The sequence below is a fragment of the Propithecus coquereli genome, unplaced genomic scaffold, assembly GCF_000956105.1.
Source record: "Propithecus coquereli isolate 6110/MARCELLA unplaced genomic scaffold, Pcoq_1.0 Scaffold12, whole genome shotgun sequence".
In the NCBI taxonomy this organism is placed as follows: Eukaryota; Metazoa; Chordata; class Mammalia; order Primates; family Indriidae; genus Propithecus; species Propithecus coquereli.
This window is the reverse complement of record NW_012136080.1, coordinates 5,472,887-5,489,702: the sequence shown is the minus strand read 5'-3', so window position 1 is coordinate 5,489,702 and position 16,816 is coordinate 5,472,887. Positions and strand designations below refer to the sequence as shown.

General features: G+C 39.8%; 1 protein-coding gene across 2 annotated transcripts in view; it reads left to right on the top strand.

Moving 5' to 3' along the window:
* PLCL2 (phospholipase C-like 2) overlaps positions 1 to 16,816 on the top strand; it is a 189,056-nt gene that overhangs the window by 151,114 nt on the left and 21,126 nt on the right. The window lies entirely within an intron of this gene.

Sequence of the window (16,816 nt, the reverse complement as noted above, 5' to 3'; positions counted from 1 at the left end):
ATGAATTATAACCTTAATGTTTGTACCCTCATAATACCCTGAAATAAAAAAAAATTAAAAAATAAAAAAAAAAAAAAAAAGATCTTAAGCAGCAAGTAAAGATTAGCTTTTGGTTTCACAGTTACTGCTGAACGCCTACTCAGCCCTTCTGTTATCCTGAGTACTTATTTTAGAGTCCTTTGATCTTTTGTTTCTTATGTTTACAGTTATTGTAAGGACATATAGTCATTAGTCATATGAAGAATTGCTAATTTATATTGGGCTCAAAAGACATTTGCATAAGATTTTACTTTTGATAAGTAATTGTTATTCTGCTTGCAGAACTTTAATCTTGGCAATGAAGAGACAGGTCACCAAAGTGCTACAAGAGAGCATTATTATAGAAGTTTTTCACATTTTTAAAACACAAATGTATATTTTTATTAGTTAAAACTACATTTAAACAATTCAGTGGAAATGAGTCAAACACTTACCCCCAATCACATGTTTAAAAGTGTACCCGTTTTGGACAGTTTCAGATGGCTGGCGATGTAATTGATTTTTTTAGAGAGGGACTTGTGTATGCTAATGTCATTATTGGGAAGAGGGAGAGGGCAGGAGACTAATGCTGAGAAGTGACAACCTCCAAGCAAGGTAGGCTGGGAACTCACAGGCCTCAGTAGGCGGACGACCCAAAGGGACTCTGGAAAGAGCAGGGGAAGCAACCCAGTGATGGGCAGTTGGAGGCAGCCTGCCTATGTCATCCACTCTGCTAAGAAGAGAAGATGGTAGCACAGAGAGTTGGGGGGCAAAGAGAAATTTTAATAAGAAAACCATGTTGCTAGGAATAGAAAAGATATAGTGAAGAGGAAGACATTAAAAGATGAGAAAGAGATTAAGGGGTAGAAGATACAAGGAGGGCAGAAATGAAATATAGTTGTGAAACACTTGACCTTAGAAAGGGGAAAGACCCCTCTTCTTTTGAGATAGTACAGAAAGCTGTGACATGTAGAGAAATTCTGAAAGGAGTGTTTTCCATTGAGGAGGTGGACAAGGAAGTAGTGCCATAGGAGAACACCAGGAGGAAGAGAGGATTCAAGACAGGGCAAGAGGGCAGGTGCATCCATGCAGACTCAGAGGTCAGCAGTGCCAATCAAAGGGACCAGTCAATTATAGGATCGTGCAGGCGTGATGTGGGATGCGTGGATCTGCACCCTTGTGTGAGTGAGAAGGGACACGGCTATACGTGTGTGTGAATTAATAAGCCCAGGTGAACACACACACACACATTCTCAAGTAGAAGATTGGTAAGGAACGTGTCCACGGGAGCTGAACAGGAATCTGCAGAGGGAGAAGCATCATAAAAGTTCATTTTTTAAAAGATTATAAAAGTTGATTAAAAAAATTGCCAAATTCTTTCAGGGGAAAAGTCTTTTCCACTTTCTAATATCTATCTCTTTCTCTCTTTCAGTGGCCAAAACTGTAGCCTATGTTTGGGTTATAATCTCCTTTGTAGTCACTGAATTGATCTGCTTCATAAAGGATAGGAAGATGATCTAGAAGGAAACCCACACTGCTTTGCTTCAGTGAACTGGGTGTTTTTAATCAGGTGATTTTAAATGGAAAATAAATTGTTCTCTGGAGGAGAAAAAAAGAAATCAATGCTATGCTTCCTGTTAAAGATGGTGAATTAACACATGCATTTAATCTCCACTCCCTTCTAAAATCTCATTAAAATGACAGTAAGGGGTATTTTTAAAGGCATGAATCCATAAGAAAATGGGAGCAACAAAATTCTGGAGACTGAAAAACAGCTGAACAAGTGATAATTGGCTTAGCTGCCCACTCAAGGAAGCTGAATCCAAAGCTGGCGGTGGGGGGACTCAACAAGCCACCTGACTCTCACGGCAGGCCACCAGCTCAGAACTGATTTGGTGGCGCCAGGTACCTCTGGAAGTTGGGGTAAAGCCAAGGATAAAGAAAAAGAACTGTCTGAAAGCTGGATTAAGAAGCAATTAGATCCCTGTGTTCTGTCAGTGAGGAGATTAAAAATAGCAAAATTCTCATCCTTCATATGGGGAATTTAATAGGTAATGCTTGAAAAAAACATTCTAACTGAACAGTATAAACATGTTATACGGACATACATACTAAAGAAGAAAAAAAATCACCTGAAGGTGTTGAATATGACTGCTTCTGGGGGAGGGGAAATGCAGACAATTATTTGACTCTTTACACTATGTGCATGCATAATTCTGATAAAAACTAAATTTGAAGGAAAAAGAAGGAAGGAATCAGGGACAGAAGCTGCCACAGAACTGAGGGTGTTCCCAGCAAGGTGGTCCACACTTGGCTCGGGGACAGTGTAGTTTGTGGAGAGGCAGAGGGCTGCAGAAGACCCTTGCCTGCTCCCCTGGTTCACGGGCATGCCCAGGGCCGAGATGACGCCTGCGTTCCTGGTTGAGTGAGAGCCTGGTTCCTCTTCTGGCAGGAGAATGAGTTCTGTGCTCTTTCAGAATGATGGTTAGGAGGGAGGATCAAGCTCTAAATAAAAGACAACCCAGCTCACTCCAGACCTCTTTAAATAGAAGTTTCTTTTCTAAAAGCTCTAGGGGATTCTCATGCATGGCCAGTGTTGCATCATCACTGAGTACAGTAGAATATAAGGTAACTTTCCAATGATGGAAGCTTTAATTACCCTTTGTTTTAGTCCTTTTAATGGGAAATTTTCTGCAATGAATCCTGAATATCCTGGTTTTCTTAAATTTTGTTTGCCAAAAATGATTTGACCTTTCGTTTTAGTGACTTGGGGTCCTCTTGAGATGCTGCAGGTGGGTGCAGTGATCCCCCAAGCAGTTAGGTTTGGAGGCCCCTTAACCTGCTCAATGGCCTGCCTGCCATGCCTGTTCAGGTCCTTCCCTGAGGTCAGTTCAGCTCTCACTTCCTACTGCTAATTTGTACTGAATTGCTACCTGTCTATTTGTACGCCATTCTTTTTTTCCCCCTTCTATTGCTGCTTCTAGTCTGCTGAGCAGTGGGCATCTCCCCTGTGATTTCATAGATTTATGTTACCTGAAAGAAAATGAGGGCCCGATGCACTCCCGTTTGGGGAGAACAAACAGAATGTCAGGCCAAGCCTACGTGGCCTGGATTTGATTGCTCAGAGATTTTTTTTTTCAAAGTCCTCGGATCTCAGTGTGTTTTAGGAGCTGAGGTTATCAGATGAGTAAGCTGTCACCACCCATGACTTGGTTCACTCGCATCATTATCTTGCCCAACACAGTAAATAAAATCATCTGCTAGATTTGTTCTGCAAGCACTTTACAAGTGTTCTGCTTGAAAATACAGTTGACTCTTGTACAACACGAGTTTCAACTGCATGGGTCCACATATAGGTGGATTTTTTTGCAATAAATATATTGGAAAATATTTTGGAGATTTGCAACAATTTGAAAAAACTCACAAACAAACCACATATCCTAGAAATATCAGAAAATTAAGAAAAAGGTATGTCATGAATGTATAAAATGTATGTAGATACTGGTCTATTTTATCATTTTCTACCATAAAATGTATATAAACCTATTAGAAAAAGTTAAAATGTATCAAAACTTACAAACACAGACTGTACATGGTGCCATTTATTCAAGAGAAATGTAAACAAAGATGCAGTACGAAATCATAATTGCATAAAATTAACTGTAGTACATACTTTACTACTGTAATAATTTTGTAGCCACCTCCTGTTGCTGTTGCAATGAGTTCAAGTGTTGTGAGTATCTGCTTAAAATGCCATGTGACACTAGTCATCTTTGTGTAAGCAGTTTCTCTCTTCAGTAAATTGAGCATCTTAGTAAAAAATGACCTCATGGTTCTCCCATGTTTTTCATCGTGTTTAGTGCAATACTGTAAACCTCAAATAACACCATGGGACCCATACAAAGTGCCACTAGTCAGGCTGGAAGTGCTCCCAAGAAGCAAAGTCATGACATTACATGAAAAAGTTGAATTGCTTGATGTAGAACATAGATTGAAGTCTGTAGCTGCAGTTGCCCACCATTTCCAGATAAATGAATCAAGCATAAGGACAGTAAAAAAGGAAAAAGAAAGGTATGAAGCCATTGCTGCAGCTACCCCAATAGGTGTGAAAAGCTTGCACTTTTTGCAAAATATCTTTTTATCTCATATTCTAAATGCAGCTTTTCAATGTGGGTGCAGGATTGCTGTAAGAAAGGCATACCTTTAGACTCTAATATGATTCAAGAAAAAGCCAAGTCATTATATGACAACTTAAAGCAAAAGGAAGGTGAAGGATCTAAAGCTAGAGAATTCAATACCAGCAAAGGATGGTTTGATAATTTTAGAAAGAAATTTTGCTTAAAAATGTCAAGATGACCAGAGAAGCAGCTTCTGCTGACCAAGAGGCAGCAGATGAGTTCCCAGATGCCATTAAGAAAATAATTGAGGTGAACAGGTATCTGTGTGAACAGGTTTTTAATGCAGATGAAAGCGCCCCATTCTGGAAAAAAATACCACAAAGGGCGTTTATTAGTAAGGAAGATAAATGAGCACTGAGATTTAAGGCAGGAAGAAATAGGCTAACTCTATTGTTTTGTGCCGATCCAATTGGGTTTATGATCAAGACTGCCCTTACCTATAAAGCTGCTATCCCCAATCCTTGAAGGGAAAAGACAAATACCAGTCTTTGGGTTGTACAATAAGAAGGCCTGGACAACAAAAACCCTTTTTCTGATTGGTTCCATCAGTGCTTTGTTCCTGAAGACAGGGAGTACCTTGTCAGTAAGGAACTGCCTTTTAAAGTTCTTTTGATAGTAGACAATGACCCTGGCCACCCAGAACCCCATGAGTTCAACACCAAAGGCATTGGAGTGGTCTTCTTGCCCCAAATCACAACTCGTTTAATTCAGCCTCTAGATCAGGGGATCATTAGGACCTTTAAGGCTCATTACACACGGTACTCCATGGAAAGGATTGTCGACACTATGAAGGAGAACCCCGATAGAGAGAACATGATGATAGTCTGGAAGGATTACAGCATTGAAGATGCCATCATTGTTATAGAAAAAGCCAGGAAAGCCATCGAGCCCGAAACAATAAATTCTTACAGGAGAAAACTATGTTCAGATGCTATGTGTGACTTCACAGACTTTATGACAGAGCCAATCAAGGAAATCATAAAAGAGATCATGGATACGAGAATAAAGGTGAGGGGTAAGGGTTTCAAGACGTGGATCTTGGAGAAATTCAAGAGCTAATAGACACCACACCATAGGAATTAACTGAAGACTTGAGGAAGATGAGTACTTCCCAACCAGTGCCATACGGTGAGGAAAAAGACGTGGAAGAAGCAGTGCCAGAAACAAATTGACATTAGGAAAAAAGGTTCATATTATTCAAGACTATTTTAACTTGTTTTGCACCATGGACCCTTCTATGGTACAGATGCTGAAACTAGGGCAAACAGTGGAAGAAGGAAGGACCAAGCTGTGTTCTCTCTGTGTTCTCCCCTCCTTCCTTTGTAAACCCAGAATCTCTGAAGGCTCTGAGGGTCATCTCAGCAGGCGCTTTGCTGGGGAGGGGTAAGGAGTGAGACCAAGTTGTCTTCAACTCTGGTGCTTGCGTTAAAAAAACCATTTCTATTATAATTGCTTGTCAAAGCTGAGAAGAACTACAGTTCAAGTAAAGTTCACAAACAAAATAAATCACCTTTCTGATACAAATACCAGAAGGTTCAATATAACAGGTATCTTCAGGTCTGAAATAAAGTAATTTAGCCTAGATGATCTTTAAGGCTTTTTCCAGCCCTCAAATTGTATGGTTCACAAATCCTATAATATAAATATATAAGGAATTGTGAAAGGGAATATATAAGGGATTGGGTAAAAGTGAACAAATGCATTCTAAGAATGTTTTAACAGTATTTAGAGGTAAACGTATCTTTTAAGAATAAGGAATTTAAAGCAACTTTAATTAACCTATTTTATTATAGATGATTGTACTCTTCAGTATAGGTCAATGCCATGTCAATAACATGTTAACATATTAAAGAAAAAACACAGTCATGGATTTGTGGAATGTGTTCCATGACTAGGTATTGTACTAATTACTTACTAGAGCTGCGAAAAAAGACAGTAAAGGTCTCTGCTATCATGGAAGTTTATAAAACACAACCAAGTGAGTGGTATAGATAACAGGTATGAATGAAGTTTGAAGAAAGGAGCTGTCTCAGAGGGTCTTGGTAGGGAAGGAGGTGGAGCTTGAGGGAATGTGGGATTTGTGTGAGTTAAGCAGAAGGAACAGGGCATTTTAGGTGGGCCAGGGCTTAGTAGGCTTCATCATCAAGGTGTGCTTCTACTGCTGCAGGGAAATACTTGCTTCAGGAAACAGTAGAAATTAGGGTTGGAAATATAAGTTGGGCTCAATGATGGAAGCCTTTTAATTCAAGGCTAACCCATTTTGATTTTTTTTTTTTTTTTTTTTGGCCAACATTTCCCAAATCCTAATTCTGGGAACACTAGTCCTGTTCCTCGGGCAAAGAATTTCATCATCAAATTTTTATAACGCAACTTATTCCCCTTTGGAGATTCTCAGTACATGTTGGCAAGCTAAATATCCTCTGGTTTAACTCAGCATTTCCCAAACTTATTTAGTTATAAAGCCCTTGTTTAAAGTTCTCTCTCTCAATGTCTTGGACATTTCAGGAAACTGTTACAGGCAGTGGGGTCACTGAATAGTCAGGGAACCACCTGGGGACTCAGTGATTGACTTGTCTCTCTCCTGTGCCCTCCACGTTCAAATACTACTCCCTACAACAGAATGTGGGTGCCCGCAATGTTAGTTAGGAAGAAGTCAGTTGTGACGGTCTGTTTCACATGTGCTGCACATGAGATCGCAGTTCGACTGTCAAGTGGAAATAGCCAGTAAATTGTTGAAGCAGCTACAGTGAAGGTCGGGATGGAGGTTGGGCCTACAGATACAATTGGCCGTCATCCAAATGGAAGAGCCACTGAGTGGAGGAGTTGTCTAAGGAAAAAAGGGTTGGGAGGAAATAGAGAAAATCCTGGGATGTGATTATAAGCCTGTAATTCGGAACTGGATGTTTCACTTCACCCTCAAAGCTGAAAAGCATCCCCAGCACACCTGATGCCTTACCCTGCTTACTTGTCTTTATCTGTAACAGTCATTTTCTTCTAACTTAACATATAATTTACTGAGGTTGGTCACTTGTCTGTCTTCTTACAACTAGAGTGTAAACTCCTTGAGGGCAGGGATCTTTGTTCGTCACATATCCCAAACAGCAAGAACAGTATCTGGAACAAAGCTGGCACTCAGTAAATATTTGTTGAGTTGAACTGAATGCAGAATGCTGCAGATTTATGTGTTCTTTCATTTGTTCAACAGACATTAGGTTTTTACTCTCGGTCTGGGCAGAAGCTGGAGATTCCACAGACAAACAGGATATGGACCCTGCCCTCAGAGGGTGCCAGGTCGAGCGCTGGAGCTAGGTATATGCGCTGTTCATCACCGCCCAGGGTATAAGTGCAGGGGTGAGCGTGCACTGCCCTGGAGCCCTGACTGCACAGAGAAGGTGTGCCGAGCTGTGTCTGGAGTGGTAGTTGAACCAGAGTTTAGGGCAGGAGTTGAGTCAAGAAGGTGGTTTGTCTAGGAGCCAAGGCAGGTGGGCACAGGCATTCCAGGCAGAAAGAAGAGCATATGCAGGGCAATAAGGCCCATGCGAGCAGCATCACTGAGCAACATGGAATATCACATGGCAAACACAGGAGCAGCAAATGAGGCCAGAGATGCCGGCAAGGGACTAACACAAACCCAGAAGCTTTAACATGAAACTAAACAAACAAACTTGTGTGTTAGACTACATTTGAAGAATTCTATAGGACAAAAGCGAACATTCTGAAGGTCGTGCTAACAGGATTTATTGATGAATTGGATGTGGAGTAGGAGGAGAGGGGAGGGGAGTCAGTCTGACTGAGATTTTCTGCCCCATCCTGGGAGACAGAGCTGCTGTTTACCAAGATGCGGAAGACTGGGACAGGTGCGAGTTTGAGAGGGAAGATCAGGGGTTTGTTTTGGGACAAGTTAAGTCTGATATACCAAGTCTAAAGTTTGAGGTCCAGGCTGGAGGTAATAAATTTGGAAATCCTAAGTGCAAAGATGTTCTTTCAAGCTGGGAGACTAAGCTCATCTAAGAAGTGACTATGGACACAGAAGAGGGAGCCCTGGCCCTTCCATGTTTAGATGGCGGGGAGATGTGGAAGAACAAGCACAGGAGGTTAAGGTACAGTGGCCAGAGAGGCAAGAGGAGAAACTGCTGTCTTCTGGAAGTGTAGTGAATGAGGTGTTTCAAGCAGATACCATTTTTCATCTATCAGAACCAAATGTCTGTATCAAAGACCCCAAAGTTCCATTATACACATTTCATGATGGATTGGTAAGAATATAGGGAAACTGATAAGCGTCACATTGGCGGGGGAGGGCATGTAAATTGGGTCCACACCTAAGGAAGCCACTTGGCAGTAAATTTCAGAATTTCAAATTCTATACATTTTAAACCAGCAATCCCATTTTTCACAGTTTATTCAACAAATATGATCACATACTTGGGGAAAGACATATGTACAGAGTTTTCTTTGTAATATTTGGAACAATCTAAATGTTCAGGCAGGCCCTGGTTAAATACATTATGATACACCCTTATAATGGGACATTATGCTATTATGAAAAAGAATAAAGAAATATATACGTGCATATGTATTAATATATATATACACATGCTTGCCTATGCACACACACTGCACATATATACATATATAAGGAAGATCTTATATACAAAAATAGGTACAATAAATATATATAGTAGTAGTAAAATCAAGGCAAACAGTATATATTACTTGCTAACATTCGTTTTAAAAGGTGGGGCAGGGAGAACATGCCCTGTGTGCTGTGCGTGCGTCTCTGGAAGGATTCCTGAGAACGAATAACAGTGGTTGCCTGATGGAAGGGAACAGGAGGCTGGGAAATGGGGAAAGGAAAGACAGCTCCCTGTATATCACTTTGTACTTTTTAAATTGTTGAGCCATATGACTATGTTATCTACTGAAAATTAAAATAAGAAGTATAAAAAAGAAGGAGAAACCTGGACTGGGTGTGGTCACAAGGGCCTTGTGTGTTGTGGGAAAGAAGGAAAGACTAGATGTAGGAGAGGTGATCCAAACACAAATACTCCCGGCATCACAGAACCACTCTTTATGTATGTATAATTGTGGTGGAGGAGGGAGGCCCCTTTATTTCTCAGTGGGATGAAATGAAGAGGGTCTTGCTAAACACAGCATTCCTCGTATTATCCCACCCAAGTGAGTCACGTGGCGTGTGTTTAGAATGGGGGTGTGGTAATTAGATTCCACAGAGGACTAAAAGTTATGCAGCTTGATCTCACCTAGATTTACCCAGGTGGAAAGTGCTGGCAAAGGAAGGAAAACCTCCTTCATATAATTCATTCACAAATTGTGCTGCTGTGAATTTGGCATCGCGGGGGTCTTGTCATCCATCTGGGTTTCAGGGATATATTTAAGAGACCCGGTTTATCTCTTCTGCCTCATGTGGAATAGGATTTAACAGTTCAGAATACATCTTAAAATAATTTGGCTTTTGTTAATGCCAAGATCGTTTGGGAAGAAGGCCAAGAAAAGAGACTACCAACTGGAACTCTATGAGAAATAATTAGGCATTTCCATATCTCCTTGAAGATTGGGGTGTAAACACCCACATGTCAGCAGCACACCCAAACTTCAGACCCCTAGAGTTTTGGGGCAGATCATATAGTTTACAAAAGTTGTATATTTAAACAGGTACTATATGTAAGTTAGTTAGAAGAAATGATCAGATATCCCTATTTTGTTCTCAAGATAGTGCAATGTTGTACCACAGACATGTGCAGACTGTGTTATGTTAAGGTATTTTTAATACTGTTGATACACTGACCTCTTGAATAAGGTCCCAAATACACTTGTGTCCATTGCCCAGGAAAAATACCACTATACCTAATTTGGTAAATTTGAAATAACTTAATATCATAAACATATATTTATTTTGTCACCATTGTAAGATTTTAGGCTTTTTTTCGTGGCAACTTGGAGGCAATCGGCTGCTTTGAGATGAAGTTGTCTACTTGCCAGCCACTGAGCCAGAAACTCATTGAAGAGGACGATGAACGCAAACTTTCTGCTTTTCCTGAGAAGTGTATGGCCATAGAAGTTTCTGCTGATGCTCTGGGTGAAGAATGGAAGGGTTGTGCAGTCTGAATCAATGATAGGAATGACAAGCAAGGTTTCCCCATGAAGCAGAGCGTTTTGACCCCTGGCCGTGTTCGCCTGCTACTGAGCAAGGTCCTGTTACAGACCAAGGAGAACTGGAGGAAGAAAGCACAAATCTGTTTGGGGTTGCATTGTGGATGCCAATCTGAGCATTCCCGACTTGGTTATTATTTAAAAAGGAGAGAAGGATGTTCCTGGACTGGCTGATACTACGGTGCCTCATCTGGGGCCCAAAAGAACAAGCAGAATCCATAAACTTTTCAGTCTCTCTAAAGAAGATGCCATCTGACAATATGTTGTAAGAAAGCCCTTAAACAGAGAAGCTAAGAAACCTAGGACCAAAGCCCCCAAGATTCAGCGTCTTGTTACTCCAGCTGTCCAGCAACACAAATGCCAGCATATTGCTCTGAAGAAACAGTGTTCTAAGAAAAATAAGAAAGAGGCCACAGAATATGCTAAGCTTTTGGCTAGGAGAGTGAAGGAGGCCAAAGAAAAATGCCAGGACCAGATTGCCAAGAGATGCAGGCTGTCCTCTCTCAGAGCTTCTACTTCTGAGTCCAGTTAAAACCAAGATGTTATGAGTAACAAATAAATAAGATCAGATTCCCCCCAAAAATAAACAAATAAAAGATTTTAGTCGTTACTTTTAGCTTGTATTTTTCAACCCACAAAAAAATATTTTTGCACAGGTTATGTTTGTGACAAAAGATCTTTTTAGGACAGCAAAGTAAACTTTGTCAAAAAACTCACATTTAAGTGTGTCAGTTTAAGATCAATATGTCTCTTCACAAGGATTTTTTTTAAAATTATATTTGCTTCTAAAAATTTTTAGCCATGTGCTACATGCTATATTTTAGATTCACATCATTTAGATTGGTAGAGAAAATCCCAACCAGAATGTTTGAAAGGTCGTCTGCTTTATGTTTGGCAAGAATAGATGGCATTCATTTCATCGGAAGAGGAGATGATGCCATGTTTCTGACTGGGCCCCCACCTCCTTTCAAAACAAAAGTCCCTTTTTCATATCTTCTTATTGTGTATATCATGTTTTTAATTTTTAAAACCCTTTGGTTTTCATCTAAGTTTGCTGTGACAGGAAACAGAAAACTTGATAGAAGTGGAAATTTCCCTTCAGTACATTCTAATGTAATTGTATACAGTTGTACTGAATGTTCTGACTTAATTTAAATTATATCATCTTGAAACATTTTCACCCATGTATTAATTTTTATAAAACATGACAGTCTGTCAACATTACATTTCATTTTATTGCCATTAATATTTAAGCCCCTCAAAAAAAACTCTTTAAAATATTTAAATTACAAAGTATTTTGAAATAATAACTGGAAAATTATGTGAAACCAACACCTACACATATCAAACATCTAAGCTGTTTAGATTTTAGAGATGACATGGAAAGAAGTGATAACTTTCCAAAATACGTTTTTTTACATAAAAATTCAATAATATACGTTTGTATGGCGATACCCATTTTAAAAATTTAACATTATAGCTGTAAAGCAAAGGTTAAATGATTTGTGCAATCCCCACTCATGGACCAATGGCCTAACCTTGATCATGTAGTCTGTATCTTCCCTTTAGACCGAACTGAATTAAACTCTCACAGACATCACTGACTATGGATTTTCCATTTGTCTTTCTCTGCTGTTTGATGGCCTACTATTTATCTCCTTTTCTCAAGTTCATTACCGCAGAGAAATTTGAGAAGGTTAACACTCCAGGAGAAAAATAACACACTGCTTTTCCTAGGAACAGAAACTTGGGGTCATGGAGTCAAAAGAACCTAATCGTAGGTTGTTTGGCACAGAGTCACCAAGGCTCAAAGGCAGTCCTTTTGTTGAAAGAGCAGTCACGCTAGGCCTCAGCAGGGCTGTGCACAAGCCACTGGCCGTCTGCTGATCTCTGGACATAATTTACTCCTAAGGAATAATCCCTATTCCTGCATATTTTACTGGATTCATGTAATATGCTCACAGCTTTCACACTTTGATGTCTTTAAACACACTATATATTTTGACCAGTAACTATATAGCACATTGCAATTGTGTCACACTTTTCAAAGGACTATTTACCTACTTAGTTTTGGCTTTCAAAGGAAGTTTGTATTTCACATCTTAACTTACAGAGATTTTAGTTTCTTTGGCCAGAATTAACTGTTACCTCTTGTCTTACTTGGGTGGCAACATGGTTGTAGAATCAAGAAATCCTGGTTCCTTCCCGTACCTCTTGAATAGTTGCCCCAAAATGTTACATTTTACTTTTAAAGAAAACATGGACAAGCCCATGCTTTATTTGAGACTTTTATAATGCCATTTAGTTTAAATCAGATAGTATATGGGACATCGACTAATAGAAAAAATATAATTATTTTGTTAAGCAATTAACTTCAAGATAATGTGAACACCTATACATGGTTCTGAAGTATACCAATTTATGATGAAAATATTCTGGCATAGTATTTGGAAGATACTGTAAACATACAGAGAAATAGAACTTGTTCCTGAAAGAAAAAATACTCCCACTTGTTATTCTCTCATTACTATTGGCCTGGTTTCTATTTCTGAACCTGAAGATTATTTTCACAATGGGAATTCTTGTCACCATCACTAAGCAGCAACAGCAGTGACACAGTCCGGACTCTGCCTCCCTTTGGATCTCCCCAGTGTCTGCTGGTAGCTTCCCATAAGTCCATCAGGCCATGCTCGGGCCACGCAAGCTAAGAGCCACACTCTGTAAGAATATTAGAACTCTTTTGTCTTAAATCCATGAGGCAGAAACTTCTAAATATTGATTTTATAGATAATCATCACAAAAGAAATTTCCTCAGGATCAATAAAATTCCAGTTATTTTCAGAAGTATTAGGAGGTGAAGTAGTTTCACCTCTTAATGTCACAGGTGAAGAACTGGAGGCCCCAGGGAAGGCCACCTCGGTATGATCTTCCCACAGTGCCGACAGGCCCTTGCGTGGGGACAGCCCTCAGTGGTGTCCCCTGAGGGAATGACGGCAGCTGTGTTCTGTTCCTTTTGCTTGCTCAGGAGAAACTACTTTGGATAGTTCTCCTGTATCTTCTTATCCTTTTAAGAATTGTAAAGGCTCCGTTTGACAGGCGTCATTGCGAGCGTGTTTGTGAGGGCTGCTGCTAGGCACTACACCTATGTAAATGAACAGTCTCCTTCCCAGACTGCAGGGACTGTCACTCTGGACGGGCAGATAAAAGACACACTGATAATTGATAAACGTGGAACATGCAAAAAATCAGATATTAATATTTACATTGTATAAATGCAGAGGAGTCGTTGCATGTCCATGGGGTTCATGGGGTATTGGAGTTAATAAGAAGGCAGGAGGTAGAACTAACCTCTGTAGGCTGACCAGAGAAATAGTCACCAGAGTAGCCAGGTTTTGTTTCTGAACAAAGTGGCGCGGGCTCAGGCATCCTGAGGCCCAGGCTGCACCCTGTGGTCAAAATTGAGATGCATCGGGATTGACATAGTCTTGTTCACTTTTTTAGATTCTGAATTTTGTATTTTTAATACAATTGTTCCAACATTCAATATATCACCTTTTTACTCCCATTTTTTTTAAAAAAGAGCTTCATTGATAAAACGTTTTGCACTTCCCGGTGAACTTTCATTGGGCTAGAAATATCTTAAGAAGGTAAAATAAGGGGGAATTTTCTCTCTTTTTAATAGACTTGTAAAATACGACCTTTTAGGTAGCAGACACGTGTGCAACTACACTTGTTTCTTTAAATGCTTCCCTATTTCTTCCCTATCAATACCATTTTTTATCCTTGACTGTATTTCCTCTTTGAGTGCGCAATCCTTCTCAAGGCAGTCTGTCTTTTTACTGCCTCCGGCCCTGGGTTCCTGCCTGTCTTCTGAACTTCCTGAAAGCTGCTTTCTTAAAAGTCTAGGGTAGATGTTTGTGTGTTTGTGTAACCTCAGCATTCCCTTCTTCCACTGTTCCATGCTTATATTATCTGAAGGTTCTTACTTGTTAATTGGAATTAAGCCCAGTATAGCAGTTCCTATCACTGCCTCATTACCTTACTGGTGATCAGATGTTCAGCAAGGCAACATAACAGTCTGTCCCCAGAGGAATGAGGCTTCCAAGCAGATACCCTGATGTCTGAAAAATCCCCACTACTGTGTTACACCTTTGTGCCAGTTTCGATGTGTCATAAAACAGCATTGCAAATAGCCTACATCTGGTCAAGCGATTGTAGGTGTAGTCCATGTTAGTATCACTTCCATTTCCCTTCCCAGTTTCTTTTCCCAAGCATCTTTCATCCATGGAGTATTCCTTCTTGTTTGCGGAAAGCCACTCCCCCACCACTTCCCATCCTGTATTCCAGTCATGGATTCCACTCACCCAGCCTCCATGATACTCATGAGAATATGGTGCCTCCTGACTGCCAGAAATAGAAATATTATGAGTATTAATGATTCCTGTTCAGAAATCCAGATCTCTTGCCGAAGCCCAGTATTAAAATTTAACAGAAAAGCGAACACATCAGTATTTTATCCTTAGGGTCCCAACTGGTGGGTCTGAGTCACACTCCAGGGAGTCTCCCAGAAGTGAAGAGGGAGGAAAAGTGTGGTTTGGGTGCGTGTCTCTGTGTGTGTGTGTGTGTGTGTGTGTGTGTGTGTGTGTGAGATTTAATGTTCTAGCCAAAACCCTGGATTTTAGAACATCATTACAGCCTATTTGTGGTCATTATTATTTTCATTTTTTTGGTTTTTGGGTTTTTTTTGGTCTGTTAAGCCAAGCATATCCAGTAAAAGGAAGAACTAGACATAGGAGTTGCCAACCACCGTGTGAGCAAGGTCACCAGCATTGGAGTGGAGGGAGTTTCCTTAGTTAAGCACATTGGGATGTTCTCAGGTATCATCACTGGCAAAAGAGATGTTGGAGAGGAGAGTGGTCAGTGTGTTAGTTCCCTAGGCAATGGAATGAATTTTACCAATTACTCTTCTTTCTTGAAACCCTCTCATGCCTTACTAGCATGATAGGAAGTAGACCCATAGCTCCTAGGAGGTGGGGGAAAAATAGAGAAGAAAAAAGACTAATTTGGCAGTTTGTTACATTTGTCATATGTATGTCAGCTTTTGCTTAATATTTAAAGACACTAAGAAATAAAGTTACTGTCAATCACTGTATAAAGAGTTGCTTTGAAATGGTGTTGCAAAGAAAGCCAATTGGAAATTGGAATGCACAACTGCAAAGTAAAATTATACAAAAGAATACAGAAGATGTCTTATAAAATTTACAACAGTTCCACATATTTGTAATAGCAAAAGATTTCAAACAACTCAATGTCTATCAGTAGGAGACTGGTTAAATAAATGCTGGTACATCCACAAAATGGAGTCTCTGTAGCTGTTTTAAAAAAATAATGAGAAAGAGCTCTATACCCTGACATGGAGTGCTCTCCACTGTGCAGTTACGCGAGGAAAAAAAACAACCATGGTACAAAACAGTGTACGTAGTATGCTACTTTTTGTGTAAGAAAGGGAAGATTTTTGAATATATGTACACATTTGCTTATATTTGCAAAGAGAAACAATACCATAAAAAGACAAATAGAAAACTAATAAAAAGTATATAAGGAGAAGAGGGATCAAGGTAGAGAAGACCAGGACAAAAGCAAGACTTAGCTCAGTGCACCTTGATAGGCGATTTGACTCTGGATCATGTAATGTTTTGATGTAATCGTAAAGCAGATGACATCCACAAAATCACTCTCTCACACACATACCTTTTGTTCGCTCAGAAGGAGAAACTACTTTGGGTAGTTCCCCTGCATCTTCGTATCCTTTTAAGAATTGTAAAGGCTCCATTTGTCAAGCATTATTAAAAGCCTGTTTGTGAGGGCTGCTGCGAGGCACTACACCTACGTAAACGAGCAGTCCCCTTCCCAGAGTGGAGGGACACACACACACAAAAGAAACACATGAACCGAATTGCATGTTATTAATGACATAACCACATAGAGAGAAAAATTATTCTGACCTTAGAGCATAATATTTTTGCTGTATGTTCTCAATAAGGTGTACTCTAAGGACAAAAAAAATGCTAAGAGTGCTTAAATTAGATTCAGTAGTCTTACTATTAGTAGTTATCTTGCTTTTGTTAGGAATTAGGATTTTCCATCTAAGAGAGAAAAAAAGCATAAAATTTTTAAATTTATGTAAAAACCCTGTATTCTAAATTTGAGTTATAGGATCTAAGCTTCCTCTTAGACTGTTTTGAACAATAGGGAATATTCATTTGATTATGTAAATTCTGGTGTAAAGAGTTGTCATATAAATGCAGTTAGAGTTCTGGGTCTTTCTCCCCATCCCCTTCCCTTTAGTGTGGGCTTGGTGTGACCTCAGAGTGAGCGGTACTGTGGTAAGAGATACATCACTGCATTCTTTCCATCCCCATTCACCAGCGTTATGCCCTCAGTCGCGCTGA